Below are 17,624 nucleotides of genomic sequence, written 5' to 3' on the forward strand. Positions count from 1 at the left end.
AAAGCTTGGTTAAAAGGTCTCACTCCCAAAATCAATTTGTTCTTCTGGACTATTCTCCAAAATAAGATCCTTACTGTTGACAACCTAAAATGCAGAGGTTTTTCCCTTCCAAACAGGTGTGTGTTGTGCTTTCAAGAGGAAGAGTCAGTGGACCATCTTGCCCTCCACTGTTCTTTCTCAGTCTCTGTTTGGGAAATCTTCCTCAAGAGCTTTAGTCTAGCTTGGGTGTTTCCTAGTAACATCAGAGATTTGTTCTCCTCCTGGCAAATTCAATGGAGTAACTCTTTCCTAAGATGTATGTGGTAGCTCTCTCTTCCACACATTTTGTGGGGTCTTTGGAAGGAAAGAAACAACCAAATATTCAGGGATGTGTCCCTAAATCAAGACATTGTTTTTTAGAAAATTCAAAGGGCTATTCAGGAAAATATGGGAACCATGGAGGTTTCTTGTTACTCAAATAACTCCCTGGAGTCAAATATCTTAAGAGCTTGGAATATGAAGATCACTGATGGTCCTAATCTCAGCTACAATAAAAGGCTTGAAGCTAAATGGCAAACCCCTCCCCAAGGCTGGCTCAAAATCAATTTCGATGGTGCAGCCAAAGGAAACCCAGGTCCTTCAGGCTGTGGAGCTATTCTTAGAGACTATAGAGGCATTTGCAAAGGTATGATTGCTGTCCCTATTGGTAGTCAAACCAATCATAAAGCAGAAGCTATGGCAGCCCTTCAAGGCATTATCCTAGCCAAAAAATGGAACTGTCCCTATCTTTGGATAGAAGGGGACTCTAATAATATAATAAAGTGCCTCAATGGGACTTCAAAGCCCTCTTGGTCGATTCACAATATAATTTTTTCTGCTATTGAAATCATTAGAACCTTCAAAAAATGCCATATATCCCATATCTATCGAGAGGCCAACTGTTTTGCTGATTGGGCTACAAATGTGGTGGTTAAGAATGAGACTGTTACCACGTGGATAGGTGAGAGCGGTCTCCCCGAAGATGTCAGACAAATCATAATTGATGAAAGATATCAAAGTACCCCAAAGACTCTTGATTGATAGGGCAATTATGATAAGTGCTGAAGTAAGCACTTCGAGTTACTTCTATAATGAGGTAATTACTCATTATAACATCAAAGCCAGCAAAACGTGTTTTATAATCTATCAGATCATTAATGCCACACACACTTTCTGGGTATTTGTTTTAGCTCCGAAAAGCTCTCTGTTTTACCAATTCTGTAATTTTGAAAATTCGGCTGTGAGAAACGACACCATGGGCAGAAATAGGAGACGATATGAGCCAAGTAGTTGCAAGGAGTGGAAACAGAAAGAAGAGGTGTGGGAAATTTTGCAGAAGGGTGGTCTTTCGAGCTTCATAGAGAGACTCCACTGCCGTGATGGAATGATAACTAGCTTCTTCTGCAAAAATTGGAAGAAGGGTATGCTTAAAATGGGCGACCAACTGGTGGAAATTGACAAAGATTTAATAGCTAAAGCTATGGGTCTCAATAGGGAGGGTTGCAACTTCTACAGAGACAGGAAGGTCAACAAGGAAGCCATTGAAAGGTACCCGGTCACAGAGAAAGAGAAGAAAAGACTGGTAAAGTTGAGTAAAACCTATTACCCGCCTAGGGCTTTTGTAAAACCCTGGCGGGAAATTCTCTTTGTTTTAATGCGGTATATAACTCTAGATGGTAGGTTTATGAAAGTCTATGGGTATCATTTTGTCCTGTTAAACCATTTTAGGAATAATGATAAGGTGAATTTCCCTTACTTCTTGCTTTGCTCTATGAATGCCTCCCTAAAAGCCTACAAAGAAAATCCTTGGGGTGATACTGCAATGCACTAGGGACTTATAGTCCTCATTTATGACCATTTAAAGGCTAGTCAAATCAACTGGATGTAGCTCTCTGTGGACTCGGAAGAAGATATGTCTGATTCTGATTTCTCAGAGGAAGAGGAATCAGACAATGATTCCTTGACTGATAATGAGGATAGCTCTGATGACTCAAAGTATGAGAGTAGTAAGAAGAGGAAATCAAGACCCTCTTCTTCTAAGAGCAAAAAACCTCAAAACAAACCCTTGATTAGTATCTCTTCAGAAGAAGAGTACTCTGATTTTCCTGAAGAGAAAAAGAACCCTAAGGGGTTGCTGAAGAAAAAAAGTAAGAACCAAGCCCAAACCCGGAAGAAGCATAAGAAAATAGAGGAGACTGGCAAAGATCCGGAGGAGACTGGCAAGGAACCAGAAGATGACAAGAAAAATAGGACCCTGGAAGCTGAGCACAACCTGGATATGGAGACAATGGAGGAGACTCTCAGGGCCGCCGACACTATTTCTGCCCTCCATATCTCTAAAAACGAACAGATAACCCCTGGAAAAGTGACTCCCTCTTCTGGCCCTCCTCCCGAGGCCTTGAATGGTTTTATGAAAACTATAGAATGGCTTGTTGATGGGTATAAGAAAACTGCAGATGAGTACAAAAAACTTTGCAACAGAGTCCTGATCCTGGAGACCATTAACATTGGAGAGGGGAACACTATGGCTGATTATATCAAGGATCTGAAGAACACTATTGCTAAAGCGGAAGAAATCAGAGATGCCTTAAATCCCAGGTTTGAGAAGATTGAAAGGGAGATACAGGACAGAAAAACCCTGTCGAAAACTAGTGAAAAAACGCTCTCGAACACAGTCGCCAAAGTGGAAAAGATCGAGGAGTGCCTTAAGAACATTGCGGAGAAGAGCCTTAGCATTCTGAAAATCTCGGCCAACAACACCCATACTCTCATCATCAAGCTTGATGACGAAAAGGAAATCCAGGAAATTGACCTGGACGCTAAAGGAACAGGGGAAGCCCAAGGTCCCGGAACTCGCACCCATGGGAAGAGGAAGGAAAAGAAAGTGAATAAGGACCTGGAGGAGCTGAAAGCAGTCGGGGCGACCTATGATGAGCTGGTGATAAAGGCAGAGGATCTGCTAAAGAAAATTGCTATGTAGTGTCTCCTTGGTTTCTTTGCTATTTTTTGTTGTTTAGCTGTTCTTTCTGTTCACTAGTCTTTTGGCTAGTCGCTCTGTATGTGGACTCTTATTTTCTTTGCTTTCTCTCTTACTATGATGTAATGGTTTCGGGTCCTTAAAACCTATTTTTCAATCAATTAGAACATTCAATAGAGAAATGGAAGTTGGACTAGCTATGCTTTTGAACTAGGAAAATGAGTTTTCACAACAAGAATAGGGATGGTGAAATCCATCACAAGCAAAGAAGGTGGAGATATTGGTGGAATATAATTCATTTGTAAATGCAATAGATAGTAGATGCTATAAGAAATGGGTGTGTGAACATGCTATGTTGGCAAGGGAAGGAACGGGGATGGAGGAAGAGGATAGAGTGATATAAGAATGTATGCATATGTGGGCATGGTGGAGAAGGAATAATCTCCTAAGAAAATATTTTAGTAAATATGGTCATAAATAATTATTTTACTTATAATAATAGAACAATAAAGGTTTGGTGTTGAGAATTAAAACCATCTATTTGAGTGATCAAATTCTTTTGGGTGGAAAGTAAAGACTGAAGGAAAAAACATGCTAAAAATAACATGCAAATCTTGATGATGGATCATGGAGTGCGATCCAAAACCTTGATATTAAAATATCTTACATAGTTAAATATAAAATATATTTAACACAATACTAGTAGTTATCAACTAAAGAAAAGGTGAGGTGATGTCAGAGTAATGAAGGATGAATTTTCAGTAGAATTTTTGAAGACCAAGTAAACTTTATAATTTACTGAGGGTTGAAGGTTTTGACCACTTTAGAAGAAATTCCACTTTCATGGAAACACACAAATTATATGTGCGTCAATGAAAAAATCAAGATAGGAGATGGATGCTTGACGAAAAGAACACTTAGAAAGGTAAATCCCTATAAAATTTTATACTTAAGGGGGAAGAACATGTTCCAAACATTGAAAGTTTCTAAGTGTGAGAAAAAACATTATATCAACACATGAAAGCAGTAACAACATTGGTAAGACCAAATGAAATAACAAACCATTTGAAAAGACCTATGTTGGTACTAAAAGCTATTTTACATGAATCCACTACTTGAACCTTGACTTAATGATATCTATTTTTATATCAAACTTGGAAAAGTAGTTTGCGCCTTGAAGTTGATCTAATATGCTATCAATGTGAGAGTGGGTATCAATTTTTATGGTGATTTTATAATCAATGCGAACATCAAATTCCATCATTCTTGAGCATAAGCAAAATTGGTGAAATGCAATGACATGTACTTGGTTTGATGAAACCTTTAGACAACATACTCTAATTGAACTTTATGATTTTATTACTCTAGATAGTTGATTATTGATACAATAGGGAATACGCATAAAGTATAGTAGGAAGAATGCCAATACTATTATTGATTTTTGACTTTTAGGGTATGTGTTATAGGGTTTATTGAGGTAATCATCTCTTCAATTGGTCTATGAGGGGCTTAAATGAATTGGAGATGTATTGATATTAAATGTTGCCACCTCTATTGGAGAAAGAAACAATATTAAAGTGCATGTTAGGAAAATGCTTGCACATAGGGCAAGTGTAATGGTGCTTATCACATATGCTTTCCTTGTTCTTTAGGTAACTTGTATGTCTATACAAACTAATGGCTATAATCCTTAGTCAAACTAGTTCATAATATTTTCAAAGATAATTGTCTAATAGTTTTTTGGTGTGAGAGATGAACTATTATAAATATAAGATGGTTGAAACATTATAAGGTTAGAAACAACGTAATCAACAACTTCACCATCATAAATTCAAAAAATCATACATTAATTATTTACATTAAACAAAAGGTCTAATGTACCAATAAAATTAATTAAAACGTTATTACAATTCAATTTTAACCTTTGACATGAAAAGCAATGCAATATGTGATTTATGAATGTTGGGAGACATTTTTATGAATGGTAGAAGGCGTAAGCAATTAGAATTAGACTATTTTGTACGTAAGATAGATACAAGAAGATCCGTTGAACCTCTAAATAGAATATAGCAATCGACCAAAAAAATTCATTTGTTGAAAACATGAATCTTTATGTAGATGTGGGCCCATGATTGTAACCAGCAATTTTAAATTAATTTGAACTATAACTTATCGTGTAGTGATAAGGCACATTTACATAATTGTTGAGACCAGAGAATTTATAAAGGTCTGGTCACTCCATGAATCTTCTGCGAATGGGTTTAATTGTATGGTCAAGAAACATGTGTACATTGGATGTGCCAACTAATTTGGATATTTCATCTAGAAAGAGAAGACTTTCACTTACAAATTCAGTGGCTTTGAACAAGTTAACAATTGCGAGCCGTGTATAATACGTCAGAAAGTTTCCTGGCATTGTAATTTTCAATCCATTCTACTGATTTTCTAACAAAGTTTCTCTAGAACCTTATCTAGTCATGCCCTACCCCACATACTCTTCCCTCCAAACATTTTCCCAAGGAACCGGATAAGCTGAAACTTCAACCGTTGCCTCAATCAATCAATCAATCAATCTTCTCTGTTGTGTAGTAGACATTAAAGGCTAGGTATCCGAGGTATATTGACTTCTTCTAAATATGGTTCCACCGTATAGAAAGGATGGTTCAGGACTGAATCACATAACCATCTTCTTAACATCTTAGTATGACTATAAGCATGCTATGACCCTTAGATCTACACTAAGGTGGATGGGAAGAGTGTGAATCGTGAGTATTTTGATTATACTTATGCTAACACCTTAAAGAAGGAAAGGCAAATGAGCTCTAGTGGTCATGAGTAATTTCAAATGCAACTTTATTAGCTTGTATTTGTAATTGTGTGAGAACATTGGTAGAAACTATGGTGTTAGTATATATGAAAAAATGAACATTATTAATAATAATAAAAGAGAGAATAATTTATATATTTTCTAATATCGAATATGATTTCCATTTTAAAAGAATGTTCCATCTAAAGTAAAATTTAGATGAATTTTAAGGTAATCTTCTAAAAGAATCATATGCTAAGAAAAGGCTCAATGGCTCAAGTTTGTGTGGCTTGAAAAAATGGCAAATCTAATTCAAAGTAAGCTAGGCACTAGAGAAAAACTAAAAGATATGATTGAGACACTCATTATGTTCACATAAAGGACAATGAAGATTGGTAACCCTCAAGGAAACCAATCTAAATTTAATAGCTTAGAGACCCTAATAAATAATACACCAAAAAAGTAAATAGGCTCCAACTTAAGTAAGGCTAACAAAACAATTCCAACTAACTATTTAGTGAATGTAGTGCCAAGATTGTCTTTTCTTATTTGTCGAATTCATGGGCAAAGTGTTGCGCTTGTCTAACACCACTTTGGCAATATTAAATTCTCCACAAATAACCCAACTAGGCATTGAGCCATGAAAGGAAGTATAGGTACATATTACACTTCCTACATTAAACTATAAGATCAAGCATGCGGGTATGCGCAGGATCATGGTGGGCCAAATAGGCCCTTAAGTGGCAATGAAAATTTAGAAAAAATAGAGTTAGACAACGTGATGTAATAGTTTGAATAAGATATCAACATTATTTTAAAAATATGTAAGAATAGAATTTGTATTAAATTAAATTTAGTTTCTAAGCTACTAGTTGTTTTCTAAAAAAAAATAAAAATTATTTGACAAAAAATTGAAATTTCAATGCAGTAGTACTAAAATTTCAGGAAAAAGATAAAAAATAGGAATCTATAGGACCAACTTAACTACAATCAAATCATAATATTTTTTTATAAGATTTTAAATCTAAGTAGAAGACTCATGTTCGGATGTGACACATTTTTTTCTGTAATTTTTTTAATATATATAATTAATTATTAATTTTTTACTACATTTTAAAAATATAAAAACTTGTATGCCTGATCACCTTAACCTGGTCAAAACTTTATGAAATACATTTTTTTTGCTTTTTATCCTATACTAGGTGAAGCATATAATATGACACATCTTTCAAATTCAAAAAATGTGATACCATTTGAAAGTTATAGATGTTTTTCAATCAACCTATCAATTAGGCCTTTAGTCATAACTGAATTACAAAATGAGTAATGATTTTTCATTAAAGTCAAAATAAGGCAAAACTTATATTGTTGGAAAGTAGAGAATATCCTTAAAAAATCTTTTTTGTTTCATCAATTTCAGCTAAAAAAAGTCATCAACCATTGGAGCAAAATTTGGAAAAGCAAGGAAAACTCAAAAATGTGTTTTCTCTATTGACTTTCCAGGTTTGGCATGTCCTAGCCAAATCCCAATGCAATCCTAAGGAAAATACCATGGCTTTTTATTTTTGTCAGAAATAATGGATATCTGATATGAATCGGAAATCTAATACAAATAAGATATTAGATATGAATCGGAAATTCAATTTTTTTATATTATAAATATAATTAATAATATGAAATATATTATATAGTATTAATATAATAATATATAATATAATTTAATACATTAATATATATATTCAAATATATTAATAATATATTAATAATAAAAGATATCAGATATCGAATAATATTTGATATTTGATACCTTGTTTAGGATAGAGAGAGAGAGAGAGAGAGAGAGAGAGAGAGAGAGAGAGAGAGAGAGAGAGAGAGAGAGAGAAGCGAGAGAGAGATAGAGAGAGAGAGGGAGTAATTAGGGGGAGGGGGAGAGGGGAGAAGATTGAAGTATCGAGAGAGAGAGAGAGAGAGAGAGAGAGAGAGAGAGAGAGAGAGAGAGAGAGAGAGAGAGAGAGGGATATGGAGAGATATATAGAGAGAGATTAATTAGGGTGAGGGATCTAGAGATAATGCTCAGTTCTCCCTTTCCCCTTCTCTCTCTCTCACTCTCATTCTCCCTCCCCCTCTCTATCCCTTTCCCTCTCTCTCTCTCTCTCTCGTTAGAGATTGTTGGATTTGGTTGTTCATTGCTGTTGCTAGGATATGTTGACGTCATTGATATCAACATATTCCTATAGTTTATTCCGGTGAGTTTGGGAAGATCTTTTGATCCAACTTTTGTAGTTTGATGTTGCTGATCACAATTTTGCAGAATCCGATATTTCCTCCGGTATATTCCGGTATGATAAGATCTTGTGCTAAGATTTTGGGATATTTTTTGGGATGATCTCGTGTATCTTCATTTCATATGGTTCGTGATTTGGTGCTCCACAAGTTATCTTTCCTCGTGATAGTTGCTAATTGGTTGTGTTCTTGAGCTTCTAGATGTTGATTGATGAAGATTTGAAAAATGGTGTCGCTGCAATTGTTCTGGATGATACTAATGTGTTTGTTGGTGTTTCCTAGTCATGTCCTATTTGTTTTGGCAACCCATATTGATTGTTGTGTGAGTTTTTGGTGACTTCTAGGAATCGGTGATTGTGTTCATGTTATGCAGTATTTCTGGTAGTGTAGCGTGTTGCGGTTGAACTTGGTGGGATTTTCGGTTGATCGTTTGGGAATTTGAATTAGGTCCATGCTATATAATTTAAATTATAATATGGTCTGGTGTTTGATCTTTGTATCGTGTAATGTAATTTTTGTAATTATGAGTTGAGGGTTTAGCCGACCTTGTTATCAAGGTTGATAATTTGTATATATAGGTGAGATATTCATGTAATTTAGGTGTTGGTAGTGTGTCTGCATTATCAGAGAGAGGTGAATGTGTGAACAAGATATTTATCCTTTGGTGTTGAGTTTGTGGTGAGATTGGTGTTGCAAAGAAGACATTTGTTCTTAACTGGAACTGTAATCAAGCATTTGGAGATGCTATTCTTTCATTTCATTTCTTCCGGATTGTAGTCCGATTCATATTGTAAGTTAGTGAGACTTCCTTGAGGGTTTTAGCCTTCTGGAAATATATCTTTTGAGCAGTGATTGAGATAGGCAGTGTGCCTGAATGCATGTGCATTCCCCATTGTAATATTTTCACATACTACTATAGAGTATCATCTTACTGTGGGTAGGTTCCCATCATGGTTTTTCCCTTAACCAGATTTCCCACATCAAAAATCTTGGTGTTGTGTGTTGTGTTGTTAATTTACTTATATGTTCATTGCTTTAGTTCATTAGTTATGATTTGGAGTTTAATTTTTTGTATTCGATGAAGACTAATTTAGCCCCCCTCTCAGTCTTCCTTCTTGATTTCTGCTAACATCTCTCTCTCTCTCTCTCTCTCTCTCTCTCTCTCTCTCTCTCTCCCCCCTTCTTGCCCTATCTCCCCCTTCTCTCTCTCACTCTCCCTCCCCCCCCTCTCCTTTTCCCCTTCTCTCTCTCTCTCACTCTCACTCTCACTCTCACTCCCCCTCTCTCTCTCCCTCTCCCTTTCCCCTTCTCTCTCACTCTCACTCTCCTTCTCCCTCTCCCTATCCATTTCCCCTTCTCTCCCTATCTCCCCCCTTCTCTCTCTCACTCTCCTTCTCCCTCTCCCTCTCCCTTTCCTCTTCTCTCTGTATCACTCTCACTCTCCCTCCACCTTTCTCCTTCTCTCTCCCCCCCTCTCTCTCTCTCCCTCTCTCTCTCTCTCTCTCTCTCTCTCTCTCTCTCTCTCTCTCTCCCTCTCCATTTCCCCTTCTCTCTCTAACACTTATTCTCCCTCTCCCTGTCCATCTCCCTCACCCTTTCCCCTTCTCTCCCTATCTCCCCCCTTCTCTCTATACCTCTCCCTCTCTCTCACCCTCTCCATTTCCCCTTCTCTCTCTATCACTATCATTATCCCTCCCCATCTCTCTCTCTCTCTCTCTCTCTCTCTCTCTCTCTCTCTCTCTCTCTTTCCCCTTCTCTCCCTCTCCCTCTCCCTCTCCTTATCCCTCTCCCTCTCCCTCTCCCTCTCCCTCTCTCTCTCTCTCTCTCTCTCTCTCTCTCTCTCTCTACCTCTCCCTCTCCCTCTCCCTTTACCCTTCTCTTTCTCTCACTCTCCCTATCCCTCTTCCTCTCCCTATCCCTTTCCACTTCTCTCCCTATCTCTCGCCCTCTCTCTCTCACTCTTCCTAAATAGAAAGATATTAGATATCAGATATATATCCGATATTCGATCCATTTCCATTTGGGTGCCAAAATTCAAATGTTGGGTGCTAATGAAAATACTGGTACCCATATAAAAAATATGTTAAGGTATCGGATATCCAATATGAATCAAATATCTGATTCATATTGGATATGTGATACATGGGCCACACAAAATAGGACTGTGGGCCATTTTGTGCATTACAATGTGTTGGGACTTGAAATTTTGAAAAATTTGAACTACCATACCAAACCAATTTGTCCTTGCAATTTTATATACTACAAGGAACTACTGTGAAAATTTTCAGGACCATAGCGGCTCATTTGACATTTTTACAAAACCTAAACTATATGTGATTTATTCAGTTTTGTAGATTGTAGTGTGCAAGAACTTCCAGAATGCCATCTTGGATAATTAATATTCTGACACCTGCTAATCTTCATGCAAAAACACTTTGCAAACTTACTTATGTCACTTTCATGTACATGCTTGCAAGTTTGCATGGCTGTCAGATTTCATTTGATATAATCATATATTAAAACGAGCATATAATTTATTAAAAATATAATACAAAATATCTTATATACATTTATGTAAAAAAAACATAATTTTTTTTTTTTTAATTCTTTTTATATACTATTTAAAAATCATAATAAGATTAATACACATTCATAAATTATAAATAAATATGTTAAGTACATCTATTTGAAAATCATTAAATATTAAAGATATTTTTTTTGTATGCTTTAAATAAATACATCTAAGATATCTCTATTAGATTATACACATAAATTTGAAATGGTATAAATCTACTAATTTAAAATAAAAATATAATATGCTTAATAAATATTATCACAAATTTATCCATTAAATTTTAAGATTTAAAATTTAATTTTATTAAACATTATTTAAAATATACAACAACAAGAGGTACAACCTCATCCTAGGAGGATTCATCATCAACATGTGAAGAGTTATCAAAATTAGAAGCCTCAATAGTCAAATGATCACCATTAGCATCCATCCACCAAGTAGAAGCCCTTTTACGATGCAAGAGAGAACAATTCCTAGCTAAGTAACCAATTGAGAAGCACCTTTGGCAACAAAAGAAGAGTCCCTCATAATCCAATGATTGAGTACATGGCTTATCCATAACCATAAGAACCACATCCCGAGGGAGAGGCATAGAGATGTTAATATTGGTTAGAATGTGAGCAAAATTATAATTATCCATCAAGGAAGTGATATCATCAACCTTCAAGAAGTGACCGATAAAGTTGTCAATGGCCTTATAGAAAGAATGCTTCAAAAACTGAAGAGGGAGATTGGCAAGATGAACCCACATCGCACGTACATTGAGTGGTTCAACAAGAGGGTTAAAATAAGTTGTCCAAGGTTTGACTTAGAGAGAGTTAACTCCCCAAACCCATAGCTTTCTCAACACCAAGTCATGAGCATCAAAAGAATCAAAGGAACCAAGAAGAAAACCCCTAGCACAAGGGAAAAGCTCAATGCTACCAACAACCAAAGGCTTCCACGAATCACTCACCCAATCATGTAGATCCGAGAGGGAAGGCCATAATCCAATAACTTGCCATTGTTATTTTTAAATGAGTATCATTATAAATTTGATTGTTCAAACCAAACTAGACATCCATTCACCTTAAATTAGATATCTATTTTTATGATATTTTTGTCTTGCATTTTTGTTTCTAGTTTGGCACCAAACCTTTTTCTTTCATGCAACTATCTATTCAAGGAATTATAATGATTTTCATTAAGAGAATATACCAACCATTATTGAAAACCTTTGTGCACACCTAAAAAATATTCACAACACACAATTAGTTGAGTAGCTTGTGCACTTTGGATCTTCTATGAGAGGTATAAGACCATATTGGAAGAAGTATCTTGCTAAACTAACAAACATAATCAACTAAGTACAGTCGTCCACTCTATTCTTATTATTAAGTACAATAGACACAAAGTGGTCATATTTACAAAAACTACTCTCAAATGATAAGGCATTAGCAATTCAAACAAATAAACATCACTCAAATAACATAATTAATAACCCTGGAGCAGGAACTTGACATGGAAGGCATGGGAGATGTGAAAGTACCAAGAACGAGGACCAGAGGCAAGAAGAAGGAGAAAAAGTCAAACAAGGAAATTGAAGAGCTCAAAGTTGCTTCGGCAAATTATGACCTATTTGTCATCAAGGCGGATGATCTTCTTAAGTCTCTGTAGTTACTATTAGCTATCTAGGCATTTTATCTGGTTTTATTCGCTTTGTTGTTCCTTTCTTTTGTTGTTTGTTTGGTTAATTGGCCTTCTTGCCAGTCTTTTGCATGATGTTTCATTGCTAGTCTTGTTGTTCTCTGCTGAATTATCTTTTGCTCTTATGTTAAAGGTTTCGGGTCCTTAAAACCTATTTTTCATATTAATCAAAACATAATTAATAACCCCCATTTTGCATCCTTATACCTACATCAATGATTCACAATCTTTTGTTAGGAAGTCATTGAGGAACTCCTCAATGAAAAAGATTACTAATATAGATATGAATGACAACATCAAGGAACTACACATGAACATGGACAAACTTAATTGGCAAAACAATGCATAAGGTGAAAAAAAAGATCATCATTCAACATGTAGGTTAGTACTTGGAATCCTCATGGTGCATAATAGAGAAATAAATGGTGATAGAATAGACATACACAACCCATAAATGATTTTGATATGGAGAGACAACATATATTGCCAACTAAGATAAGAGAGATAGAGTGAGAGTGAGAGATAGGGTTTCAAGGGCCAAGGGAGATGTAGGGGAGGATGCACAAGATGATGATGATGTAGATGGGGTATTTCCTTCATGTTTCCTCTTCCTTTCTTGGATCATGGTTTTGTGCTTCATCGTGTTTGAAGCTCTATGTGAACACTGTTTATCAGCCCAAGAATTTCCAACTTTGCAACACTCAGGAGTTTTTTCCTTTGTATGTTGGCTGGCTTCGTGGGTTTCCACTGATCCTCTTTGGGTTAGTGTTGTGTCCTTTCTTGGCTCAAATAGTGGTTATAGGCCCTCCTTTCTATTGTTGTAATGTCCCTAGGGATTTCGTTTACTACTTATGGTTATCCCTATTTGCAACAGTTTGGGGTTGTGGGTTTCCCTACCTTATGGGGTCTTGCTGGGGTGGTGGACGGATAGGGTGAAGGATCCTTTGTGGATGTAGGTGTTTGTTGCCTCTCTGGCAGGGAATTATTGTAGTGTCTTCCCTATGGGGCTTTTTTTTGTTGGCAAAAACAATGAATAAAACTGAGAGCGGGGAGGGGGGGTGAATCAGTTTTCATCAGATCTATAAACTTAATCACAAACACAAATTTGATAAACTGCAACAATAAGAAAATTAAAAGCACAACGCACAACATCAAGATTTTGACATGGAAAACCCAGTAAAGGGAAAAATCATGGTGGGAACCTACCCACAGTAAGATGATACTCTGCAGTAGTATGTGAAAATATTACAATGGGGAATGCAAATGTATTCAGGTACATTGCCTAGAGATCACTGCTCAAATACAATGACCCAAAAGGATACAACCATTAGGGAAGTCTCACTAAATTACAACAAGATTCAAACTACAATCCAGAATAAATGAACTGAAAGAATAGCATCTCCAGATGCCTGATTACAGTTTTGGTTAACCACAAAAGTCTTCTCTGCAACACCAATCTTTTCCCAATCACAATTCCGAAGGATGAATCACTTGTTCGCACATACACAAATCTCAAATAATGTAGACACAACCTCAATCCCTAAATTACATGAATATATCACCTATTTATACAAATCATCAGCCTTGACAACAAGGTCAGCTAAACCCTTAACTCGCAATTACAAAATTACATCTCGCGATACAAAGATCAACCACCAGACCAATATAATGATTTACATGACATAACATGGACCTAAATCAAATTCCCAAATGGTCAACTCCACTGCAAATCACACCAAGATCAACCGCAACATGCTACACCACTAGAAATACAACATAACATGAAAATCATCATCGGTTGATGAAAACCACCAATAAATCGCACAACGATCAATGAGGATCATAAAAATAAAATAGGACACAATTAGGAAACACGAGCAAACACGTTAGAATCATCAGTAATAGCTACACCAACACCACTTACCAAATCTTCATTGATCAACATCTGAGACTTGGGAACACTCAAACAACAACAATTGTCACATGTGAAGAAAAGATAACTTGTGGAGAACCAAATCATGAACCATATGAAATGAAGATACACAAGACCATCCCAAATAATATATCAAGAAATCAATGCAAGATGTGATCACACCAGAATATACCAAAGGAAATATTGAACTCTGCAAAGCAATGATCAGATAATTGCAAAACTGAACCATAAGATCTTTCCAATCTGCAATCACTAGAGCAAATCACAAGAATATGTTGACATCAATGACAACAACATATCCTAGTAGCAACAATGTCCAACAATCTCCCCAATATCCAACAATCTCCCTTATTGGCATTGATGGCAACATATGAATGTGAAAAACAATCAATGCAAAGAAAGAAGATATCTCCAGCAAACTCCCCCTAAGATCAAGACATATAAAGAAATTTTTCACATGATCTCTCTCCCCCTTTGACATCAATGATAATGGTCCTCAAAATAGAAAGCCAAACTCTCTCTCCCAATAACAAAAACATGAATCTCTCCTAAAAACAGTAAACCAAATCAATAGACTACTCCACCAGAGGAGAAGCACCAACTTATCATTCTAGATAAAAGGAGTAAGACTATGAAGTCCACCAGATTGATGCAACTCAATGCATCTTAGTTCTCATCAGGAGGAGTAGATACCCCTAACTTATCTCTCAAATAGAAAAATGTATCTATAGGCAAAGGCTTAGTGAAAATATCAGCAATTTGTTCCTTTGTAGATACATACTCTAGCTTCACTTTCTCTTCATTGACTCGTTCTCTCAAGTAATGATATTTTATTGACACATGTTTAGTCTTTGAATGTTGCACTGGATTCTCTTACATGTTAATAGCACTAGAATTATCACAGTATATAACAATAGGTTCATCATAGATAACTCTGATATCCTTCAACATTTGCTTCATCCAAACTACCTGAGTGCAATTACTAGTAGTAGAAATGTACTCAGCTTCAGCAGTGGATAAGATTATTGAATCTTGTTTCTTACTAGCCCATGAAACCATTTTCTTACCCAAAAAGAATGTTCCACCGGTAGTGCTCTTCCAGTCATCAACATCACCAACCCAATCATCATCAGTGTAAGAACATAACATGAAATCATCACTCCTTGGAGACCACAAACCATAATCCACAGTTTCCTTCAAGTATCTGAATATCCTCTTCACAACAGTGACATGACTCTCTTCTGGATCAGCTTGATATCTAGCAGCCATGCACACAATATGCATAATGTCAGGCCTAGTCTGGGTAAGATATGGCAGTCCACCAACCATAGATCTATACAAGCTCTGATTAGCTTTCAGATATTCATCAATCTTAGAAAATTTATCACTAGTCACCAGAGGAGTTCCAACCGGTTTGGAGGCATCCAAACCAAACTTCTTCAACAATTCCTTCACATATTTAGTTTGAAATATAAATATACCTTTTCAAGTCTATGAAATCTGCAAACTTAAGAAAAATTTCATCTCATCTATCATAGACATCTCAAATTCCTTCTGCATATCAATGACAAACTTCATGCTCAATTCATCATCTCCTTTAAAGATAATATCATCAACAAAGACATCAACAATCAAGATGTTATCATTCTCAATCTTAAAGTACATATTACTATTAGCAACACCTTTATTAAATACCAACTTTAAAAAATATTTATCTAATCTAGCATACCAGGCTCTAGGGGCTTGTTTCAATCCATAAAGAGATTTCTTTAGTTTACATACCATGTCTCCATCATCCGATAGTGAAAATATATTAGGTTGCTCAATGTAAAATTCTTCCTCAAGATCACCATTCAAAAAGGCAGATTTGACATCCATTTGATCTACCTTGAAATCTTTATAAGCAACATAATAATAGTTCTTTTGATTCCTATACTTCCAGTTAGACTTGTAAGGCTTATCATACTTCTCATGCTTCTCATATCTATCTTTCCTATCATGCTTATCAAACTTATCATGCTTGTTATATTTAGCCATTCTCTCCGAGCATATAGAAGCAAAATATCCTACCTTATTGCAAGAATAATATTTCAAGGGCAATTTTCCATCATACTTACCGACTCCTTTAGGAAATCTCCGGGTAATCAATGCTTCAAGATCAACTAGCTCTCTTTCTTTCTCTTTCATCTCTCTTCTCTCTCTTTCATATCTGCATATTTTGTATTCATCAGGATCATACTTCTGCTTACCAAATACAAACACTCTAAATGTTATCTCAAACTTTCCATGTGATTCACCAAATTACTCAGCTCAAAAGAAACAATCTTCCCAACCAACATGTCTCTTATCACTGTAGTCACACTCTGGATCTCATCAATAGCAGCTACCTTGTGTTTATAAGGAGGCAATGATCTCAACACCTTAGCAAAAATTTCATCTTCTTCAAGGGTTCCATCGACACATCTGATACCTAGGACAAGGTCATTCACCTTAGCCATAAAAGAGTGTATGTTTGCATCTTCTCCCATCTTCAGCATCTCTTTTTTTCTTTTCAAGCTCTGCAACTTAGCAACTTTCACTTGTTTGTCTCCTTCATACGGGGTCTCAAGCTTCTCGCAGATCTCATGTGCGGTCTAAAGTCCCATTACATTTGTCATCTCAAAATCAATCAAGGCACTAAGCAATGCTTTGTTTGCTCTGATGTTATTTTCAGCCTCCTTGATCTGATTAGCGTTAACCAATCCATTTGGAGGAGTAGAATAGGCATTCTTTGTAATCTTCTAGTAATCTTCTCCAAGACATCTCAAATGTACCTCCATTCGGTTCTTCCATATAGCATAGTTACTACCGTAAAATCTCAGACTCTCCTTCTTAAAGATAACACCTCGAGTTGCCATCGCATATCTCCTCAAGTGGTTAAGCTTCTTTTAGAGGATCTAGCTCTCATACCAATTGTTGGCAACAACAATAAAGAAAGTGAGACGGGGGGTGAATTAGTTTTCATTGGATCTACAAAATTAATTACAAACACAAATCTGATAAAGTGCGACAATAAGAAAATTAAAAGAACCACACAACACCAAGGTTTTGACATGGTTTACCCGGTTAAGGAAAAAAACACGGTGGGAACCTACCCATAGTGACGCAGAAGGCTACATCCCTTAGGGAAGTCTCATTGACTTACAACAAGATTTATACTACAATCTGGAAGAAATGAACTGAAAGAATAACATCTCCAAATGCTTGATTACAGTTCCTGTTAAGCACAAATGTCTGCTCTGCAACACCAATCTCTACTCAATCACAATGCCGAAGGATGAATCACTTGTTCGCACATACACAACTC

The sequence above is a fragment of the Cryptomeria japonica genome, chromosome 7, assembly GCF_030272615.1.
Source record: "Cryptomeria japonica chromosome 7, Sugi_1.0, whole genome shotgun sequence".
Taxonomy (NCBI): domain Eukaryota; kingdom Viridiplantae; phylum Streptophyta; class Pinopsida; order Cupressales; family Cupressaceae; genus Cryptomeria; species Cryptomeria japonica.